This window comes from Stigmatopora argus, chromosome 10 (genome assembly GCF_051989625.1).
Source record: "Stigmatopora argus isolate UIUO_Sarg chromosome 10, RoL_Sarg_1.0, whole genome shotgun sequence".
Lineage (NCBI taxonomy): Eukaryota > Metazoa > Chordata > Actinopteri > Syngnathiformes > Syngnathidae > Stigmatopora > Stigmatopora argus.
Window position 1 is genome coordinate 16831238 of NC_135396.1, and position 9058 is coordinate 16840295.

The following is a 9058-nucleotide window of genomic DNA, read 5'->3' on the forward strand; positions in this document are numbered from 1 at the left end:
TCCAAATGCCCCAAACAATCGAAAGGGATTCATCATAGAAAATGACTTTACCGCAGTCCTCAGCAGTCCAGTCCTTGCAGAATATCAGTGTCCCTGATGTTTTTGTTGGAGAGAAATGGCTTCTTTGTTGCCCTCCTTGAAACCAGGCCTTCCTCCAAAAGTCTTCGCCTTACTGAGCGTGCAGGTGCACTCATACCTGCCTGCTGCCATGTGTGAGCAAGCTCTATACTGGCGGTGGCCCGATCCTGTAGCTGAAACAACTTCAGGAGACGGTCCTGTGGCTTGCTGGACTTTCTTGAGCGCCCTGGTGCATGTTGGCATCAATTGAACCTCTCTCCCAACCATCCAAGGGCAATTTGGTGATCAAGAAGCAAAGGTCATAACAAAATGACTTAAGGAACAAAAAAATGTGGGCCCTTGACCAGGAAACTCTCCAGATCTTAATCCCTTTGGGAACTTGTGGTCAATCCTCAAGAGGCGGGCGGACAATCAGAAACCCCCAAATTCTGACAAACTTCAAGCATTGATTACACAACAATAGACGGCCATTAGTCAGGATTTGGTTCAGAACTTGATCGACAGCATGCCAAGGAGAATTTTAGAGGTCTTGAAAAAGAAGGGTCAACATTGCAAATATTGACCTATTGCATGTAATTCTTAGTAAAAGCTTTTTATACGTGAAATGCTTCTAATTGTATGTCGTCATATGATAGAAACATCTAGTAAACACCTAAAAACCCTGAAGGAACAGACTTTGTGAAAATGTAACATTTGTGTCATTCTCAAAACTTTTGGCCAAAATAAGGGATGTTTGCACTAGCTGTCCTCCTAAATATGGCATTGAGGCTGCTTAACTGTGACCATTGAAGACCAGATGTATAGCATACTGTAGACTCACAGATAACAATCAAGTTGCATCGTCTATCTGATCTTGTTTTATCCAAAATCTGTACTGTACAACAAACAAATGTGCTGGTTTAAAATCATTCTCTTCACATACTTGTGAAAAAAGCCAACCACTTATCCATCCATAGACAATCGTATCCTTATATCTAGACTAAAAGACTGTTAGGAGTAAGATTTATATATATGTGCTTGAGCCCTCACTGCTTCACACAAACCTAAGGTCAAAATTGCTCATTAACAAATAATTTCATAATATATGTTGCAGAATATGGAGTCATCACAAGGGTTTAATGAGCAGACAGTTTTGTATTATTGTAGCAGCCCAATTTTATTTAGTCTTCAAAAATAATGGTAGGGGAAAGAACATGAGTTGTGTTTGAGTGTTTTGATTTATTTTTTAAAGGAATATTTCATGTGGTTAAGGAAGCCTAAAATGGCTGATGGCAATGAATGACATGTCCAACATGTGTGAACAAAAAAAAAGAACTATGTACTGACAAATTACTGATTTGTAGATGATTGCATTTTGAGTTTGAAAAATCATTGCACAAATAAAAACAATCATATTATGCGTTGTAGCACATAAATGGGTGCCTGTATAGTCATAAATATTGTAGAGAATCATTACACAATAAATCTGTTTGTTTTCTTTAAAAAATCTGTATAGCTGATTGAGAAGGAGCACTCCACAGCAAATGACTGTGAAGGGGAAGATGTCACTGTGTCTCATATGTTTTAATGCCTTTGTACAGTGTACATTATAAGAAATAAATATTTTCGAAACAAGCCAGTGAGTGACACTATTTGTGCCAGAAAATTGTCTTGAGTTTCACATCAACTGGCAATGCTTCTGCATGTGGTCTTCGACCTAAATCAAACATTCACAAAGACAGGAAGCCAAACTTCTCTCTCTCATTTAAAGCTTGAACCCTTGCATGTTTCTTTAATGTATTCAGTTTTGTATGGAATCAGATTTTTGTCAAAAAGATTAACCTCTGGCATCTTTCAAGTTGCCACCAAAATTTAGGACTGTAAGGAAAATAAAATAAAAACCTAAGCAAACAAAGTCATATATATATATATACATATTACATATTAGATTAGATTATCTTAACCTTTATTCATCCCGTTCACCTTTAATCTAATCTAATATGTATCTTATATATATATATATATATATATATATATATATATATGTGTATGTGTATGTGTATGTGTATGTGTATGTGTATGTGTATGTGTATGTGTATGTGTATGTGTATGTGTATGTGTATGTGTATGTGTATGTGTATGTGTATGTGTACGTGTACGTGTACGTGTACGTGTACGTGTACGTGTACGTGTACGTGTACGTGTACGTGTACGTGTACGTGTACGTGTACGTGTACGTGTATGTGTATGTGTATGTGTATGTACGTGTACGTGTACGTGTACGTGTATGTGTACGTGTACGTGTATGTGTACGTGTATGTGTACGTGTATGTGTACGTGTATGTGTACCTATATGTATATATATATATATATATATATATATATATATATATATATATATATATATATATATATATATATAGACAGAGAGAGACAGAGAGAGACAGAGAGAGGCAGAGAGAGGCAGAGAGAGGCAGAGAGAGGCAGAGCGAGGCAGAGAGAGGCAGAGAGAGGCAGAGAGAGGCAGGGAGAGGCAGGGAGAGGCAGAGAGAGGCAGAGAGAGGCAGAGAGAGGCAGAGAGAGGCAGAGAGAGACAGAGAGAGAGACAGAGAGAGAGACAGATTTCGAGGGAGCGAGAGAGCCAGATTTCGAGGGAGCGAGAGAGCCAGATTTCGAGGGAGCGAGAGAGACAGAGAGACAGATTTCGAGGGAGCGAGAGAGACAGAGAGCCAGATTTCGAGGGAGCGAGAGAGACAGAGAGACAGATTTCGAGGGAGCGAGAGAGACAGAGAGACAGAGAGACAGATTTCGAGGGAGCGAGAGAGACAGAGAGCCAGATTTCGAGGGAGACAGAGAGACAGGGAGACTGGGAGACTGGGAGACTGGGAGACAGGGAGACAGGGAGACAGGGAGACAGGGAGACAGGGAGACAGGGAGACAGGGAGACAGGGAGACAGGGAGACAGGGAGACAGGGAGACAGGGAGACAGGGAGACAGGGAGACAGGGAGACAGGGAGACAGGGAGACAGGGAAACAGAGTGAGATGAAGAGAGAGGGCGAGAGCCAGATTTCGAGGGAGCGAGAGAGCCAGATTTCGAGGGCGCGAGAGAGTCAGATTTCGAGGGAGCGAGAGAGCCAGATTTCGAGGGAGCGAGAGAGCCAGATTTCGAGGGAGCGAGAGAGCCAGATTTCGAGGGAGCGAGAGAGACAGAGAGACAGATTTCGAGGGAGCGAGAGAGACAGATTTCAAGGGAGACAGAGAGACAGGGAGACTGGGAGACAGGGAGACAGAGTGAGATGGAGAGAGAGGGCGACAGCCAGATTTCGAGGGAGCGAGAGAGCCAGATTTCGAGGGCGCGAGAGAGTCAGATTTCGAGGGAGCGAGAGAGCCAGATTTCGAGGGAGCGAGAGAGCCAGATTTCGAGGGAGCGAGAGTACAAGATAGCTTGGCGGTCATATCTATGAGGTTGTCTTTTCCCTTGTGCATAAAGAGAATTGACCTTTGAAGCATCAATAATGTCTTGTCTTTCTCTTGTCTTCATTCAGGGCAAAATAAGAACACTTAATAATAAGATAAAATGAATATAAAGCTATACGATTTAAGGTATCAGATAAAGGGGGCCGGACGTCGTCAATTATCGGCCATTTTGCATCGGACGTGAAGACTATTTTAACCATATAATCTAGTGAAGACTATAACATATTTTAACCATATAATCTAGTGAAGACTATGACATATTTTACTCATATATTTTATTACAGCTACTTCATCTTTATATATTATTATTGTATGATTAAACAATTGTTTTAACTCGATTACCACGCAAACGGAAGGTTCCCCTATAAATGCTTTTACAATAAACAAAAGCTCTCTGTCCAAGATTCTTGTGAGGTTGAATTACAGACAGCTACAAGATCAGCAGAGATAAGGAGGCAAGCGGAGAGGAGCTCCAAGGCCAGAGCGGAGGGGATAAGGAACAATGGACGATTGAAACATCCTAAGGAGGCATCCTTCAAGAAAGCCAGAGCCGAGGGGAGAGGAGCTTCAAGGCCAGAGCTGAGCGGAGCGGAGGGAGATAAGGAAGAATGGACAAATGCAACATCCCAAAGAGGCATCCTTCAAGACAGTTGTGTCAGCGAATGAATATTCATTTTCGTATCACTATAACTGGGCAAACTCGGGTTTTGGACTTTGTCTTTCTCATCCGCCACTGTGCATTACGACGCTCAGCTGGTTTATTATTTGGGAGGGGGCCCGGAGCTCTGTAACGATCAATATATTAGGAATAAATCATCTGTGAAGTAACTCGCAAACCCTTGTCTCTTCCTTCGATGCTGAACACGCACAGTTGTTAGACGGGATCAGACTGAGTTAAGGAATTAGGGATAGGTGCTAAAACTATACGTCTAACAGACGGATTCATGAAACCTAACATCATAGTGCATGAAACGTGAAGTCAAAAAGCTACAGACTGCTCAATTTTCATAAAAGCTAAAGTTTTACATTTACAGACGCTCCCCTACTTACGAACGCAATTGGTTCCGAGCGATTGTTCATAAGTTGAATTTGTTTGTAAGTTGATTCAGTGCTATATTTTGTATTATAATTTTTGTTTAAGGCCTATATAAGTATATTGAAGGTTTATATAAGTGCATTTGTATGTTTAAGGCTTGTATAAGTAACACACATTGGTTTGTACTGAAAAAAAAAACATTTAATAAAATGGAGAGAATATGTACAGTACTGTAGAGAGAGAGAGAGATTTATGTATTAGAAACTGGCCAAAAGAAGCGACCTAATGACGATTGCACAGTTTTCTTCTTTTTTTCATCATAAATGATGCGGTAGCACTGTATGGCATCATTCAATTGATTTGCAAACTTTGTGCAACGTTCAATATTTGGGTCCTGCTGCCCGATCTTTCTGTTTATAAATGGTACTGACGGTCGAACGATTCAATGGCCGTGAAACGCTCACCACTCTCACGCGCATCAAGCTTCGTTATTATTGCCACTCGTTTCAAATGAAATGGCTTGCCTCTTCCTTGCAACTCCCTCAATAGAAGCCTTTAGCTTTTTACCAACCATATTCAATATTGGATGCATGAGATATTTAATGATACAAATGAAAAAGGTTCTTTGCACACTGGAGATACATTCACGCACTTCCGCATTGCAACGAAGAAGGTAGATGCTGGGTGAGCTGAGCTCTCACAGCGCCAGGCGTCGGTATTAGCGGCGGAAAGAAGTACTACTCCGAAAAAGACGCGAAATACAAAATTGGACTTGCGAACATTTTTGGACTTAAACGCAATTTGCAGACATGTTCGTATGTACCGTTGTTCGTAAGTTGAATGTTCGTAAGTAGGGGAGCGTCTGTATTGCATACTTGAAAGTATTTTTTCTTCTTTACTTCAACACCTAGTGTGAATCACAGCCAGATGAATATATATATATATATATATATATATATATATATATATATATATATATATATTTGTTTTTTTATTTATTTATTTTTTATTTATTTATTTTTTTCATCATAGGCGCCGTTCAAAGCGGCTGCTAGTTGCAGTGGCTCCCTAAACCCTCACTTGTATTCTGTGTTTTTAGGGCTTTTTTAGAGCTTTTTTATCCTTTATTTTTACATTTTATTGTCTCTTAAGATTTTACCTGTTACTTTGATTTATATATTATATTCCAAACTTTAATGTTTTAAAACTTTACTTTCAAGACTCTACTCCGAGACTCAAGTTGTGCGAGAGGCAGTCTTTGAGCTATTAGTTTAGTTTATCTTTGGGAATTCTGGACATTATATTTTGACCCACTCAGCCATGCCTCCGGTGTCTTACACAAAGGATCAGCTGTTAGCGCTACGCAACACCTGGATTCCCCTGGACCTGGACCTCCCCGAGGAGTTAAAGAGGAAGAGAAGAGGATGCAGAGCTGGACGAAAATGTCAGGAGAGAAAGCGAGGCTTCAGACCCAGCATTCCATCTATTATTATGGGGAACGTAAGATCTCTCCCCAATAAGATGGAAGACCTAACAGCGCTGACCAAACAACAACGACAATATCGGAATATCTGCATTAGGTGCTTCACGGAGACCTGGCTGAATGAACTAATTCCGGACTCTCTCGTCTCCTTGGACGGTTTTCAGCTGGTGAGGGCGGACAGAGATGCTGAGGAGAGCGGTAGGAAGAAAGGGGGGGGACTAGCTGTTTTTATTAATAGTAGATGGTGCAGCCCCGGGCACATTACTGTGAAGGAGCGACTCTGCACTCGAGATATCGAGCTAGTAGCTGTTAGCATCAGGCCGTTTTACATCCCCCGGGAGTTCTCGCACGTTATATATGTCCCTCGGCCGATGCGACAGTCGCCCGCGAGCTGCTTCACGCCACTGTGTCCCGGCTGCAAACGTCACACCCCCAGTCTCTCCTTCTTATATCTGGTGATTTTAACCATGCTCCCTTGGCTTCTACTCTCCCCACCTTCACTCAGTTTGTGAAGTGCCACACCAGGGAACAAAAAACTCTGGACCTGCTGTATGCCAACACAAAGGAGGCATACAGCTCAGTCCCCCTCCCCCCACTGGGCCGCTCAGACCACAACCTGGTCCATCTGATCCCCACCTACATCCCTATGGTGAGGAAAATAAAACCTACCACGAGGATCATACAAAGATGGACCGAGGAGACCAGCATGGTACTGAGGGACTGTTTTGAGACCACTGACTGGGAGGTGCTGTGCAATTCACATGGTAATGACATTGACAGCTTGACCCACTGCATCACAGATTATATTAACTTCTGTGTTGAGAACATTGTACCCTCCAAGAAGGTCCGTTGTTTCTCCAACAATAAGCTGTGGGTCACCAGGGATCTAAGGGCCCTCCTGAACAAGAAGAAGAGGGCTTTTAGGTCTGGGGAGAAAGAGAGCCTCAAAATGGTCCAGAAGGAGCTGAAGAGAGAGATAAGGAAGGGTAAGACCATCTACAGGAGGAAGCTGGAGAACCAACTCCAGAGAGGCAACACCAAAGAGGTCTGGAGGAGCTTGAGGACTATTTCGGGCCATGGAGGCAACAGCGAGAGAGACCCGGAGTCTGGCGGCAGGGAGTGGGCCAATGAACTGAATCAGTTCTTTAACAGATTCAGTCCTGCCCCCACTCCCCTGACCCCCCAGACCAGAAGCAACGCTCCCCCCTCGTTCTCCTCCTCCTCTTCCTCCCCCCCTTCCACCGGTCTCTGCATTACTGTCGATCAGGTGATAAAACAGCTCAAGAAGATCGAGGCAAGGAAGGCTACCGGTCCAGACGGCCTCAGCTCCAGACTACTGAGAGAGTGTGCGGATCAGCTTGGTATAGTGATTCTGCATATTTTCAACCTCAGCCTCAGTCTGCAGAAGGTCCCCAACTTGTGGAAAACTTCCTGCGTGGTCCCAGTTCCTAAGACGGCGTACCCCAGGGAGCCAAACCACTTCAGGCCGGTAGCATTAACCTCTCACCTGATCAAGACATTGGAGAGAATCATCCTCAATCACCTCAGCCCCCTGATGAATGCAGAGCTGGACCCTCTGCAGTTCGCCTATCGTCCAGGCATTGGTGTGGAAGATGCTACCACCTACCTGATGCACAGGTCTCTTTCACACCTGGAGAACGCGGGAAGCACGCTGAGAATGATGTTTTTTGACCTCTCCAGTGCGTTCAACACCATTCAGCCGGTTCTACTGAGAGGGAAACTGGAAGAGGCTGGAGTAAGGAACCACCTAGCCGCATGGATCATCGACTTCCTCACTGACAGACCACAATATGTGAGACTCCAGGACTGTACGTCTGATGTGGTAGCTTGCAGCACGGGGGCCCCACAAGGCACAGTGCTCTCTCCACTCCTCTTCTCCCTCTACACATCGGACTTTAAACATAATACAGACACCTGCCACCTCCAGAAGTTCTCTGACGACACCGCTATTGTTGGACGAGTGACGGACGGGAACGACCTGGAGTACAGGGGAGTCATCACAGCCTTTGTTGACTGGTGTAGGCAAAACCACCTCTACATCAACACCAGTAAGACAAAGGAAATGGTCATCGATTTTCGGAGGAATCCTCAACAGACCACTCAGGTGAACATCCAGGGTACAGACATTGAAATCGTGGAGAATTTTAAGTACCTGGGTGTTCACCTCAACAACAAACTAGACTGGTCCACAAACACAGATGCCCTGTACAAAAGGGGCCAGAGCCGCCTCTACCTACTGAGGAGTCTACGGTCGTTTGGAGTGTGCAGGACACTGCTGAGGACTTTCTACGACACTGTGGTGGCATCTACAGTGTTTTATGCAGTGCTTTGTTGGGGATGCGGGAGCACGGAGAGGGACAGGAACAGGCTGAATAAGCTGGTCAGGAGGGCCAGCTCTGTTCTGGGCTGTCCTTTGGACTCTGTGGAGGAAGTGGGAGAGCGGAAGATGCTGACCAGGATGATGTCCATCATGGACAGCACCTCCCACCCCCTGCATGAGTCTGTGGAGTCCCTCCGAAGCTCCTTTAGCAATAGACTGCGGCACCCTCATTGCAGGAAGGAGCGCTTCCGCAGATCCTTCCTCCCATCAGCTGTCAGGCTCTTTAACAAAAAAATGGCTGTGTGTTAAGACCTACCGTATGCATGCATGTACATTTATTTGTATGTATGTATGTATGTATGTATATATGTGCTAAGCAACACGCTTATTTAATTATATATTTATTCATGTATTTATTTCTTGACCTACTTATTACCTATCTATTTATATCTAAAATGCCTTTCCTATTCCTGCATCCTCACCCTCTGGCCACTGGAACAACGAAATTTCCCGAATACGGGATGAATAAAGTTATCCAATCCAATCCAATATATTTTTATATAAACCCAGCCATTTGTAAACCCGTCAAGAACTCAGGGAGCTAAAAGTATTTTAATGACGGGGAAAAAGCCGTCCGACGCAAAATGGCCGCAATTCAGTTAC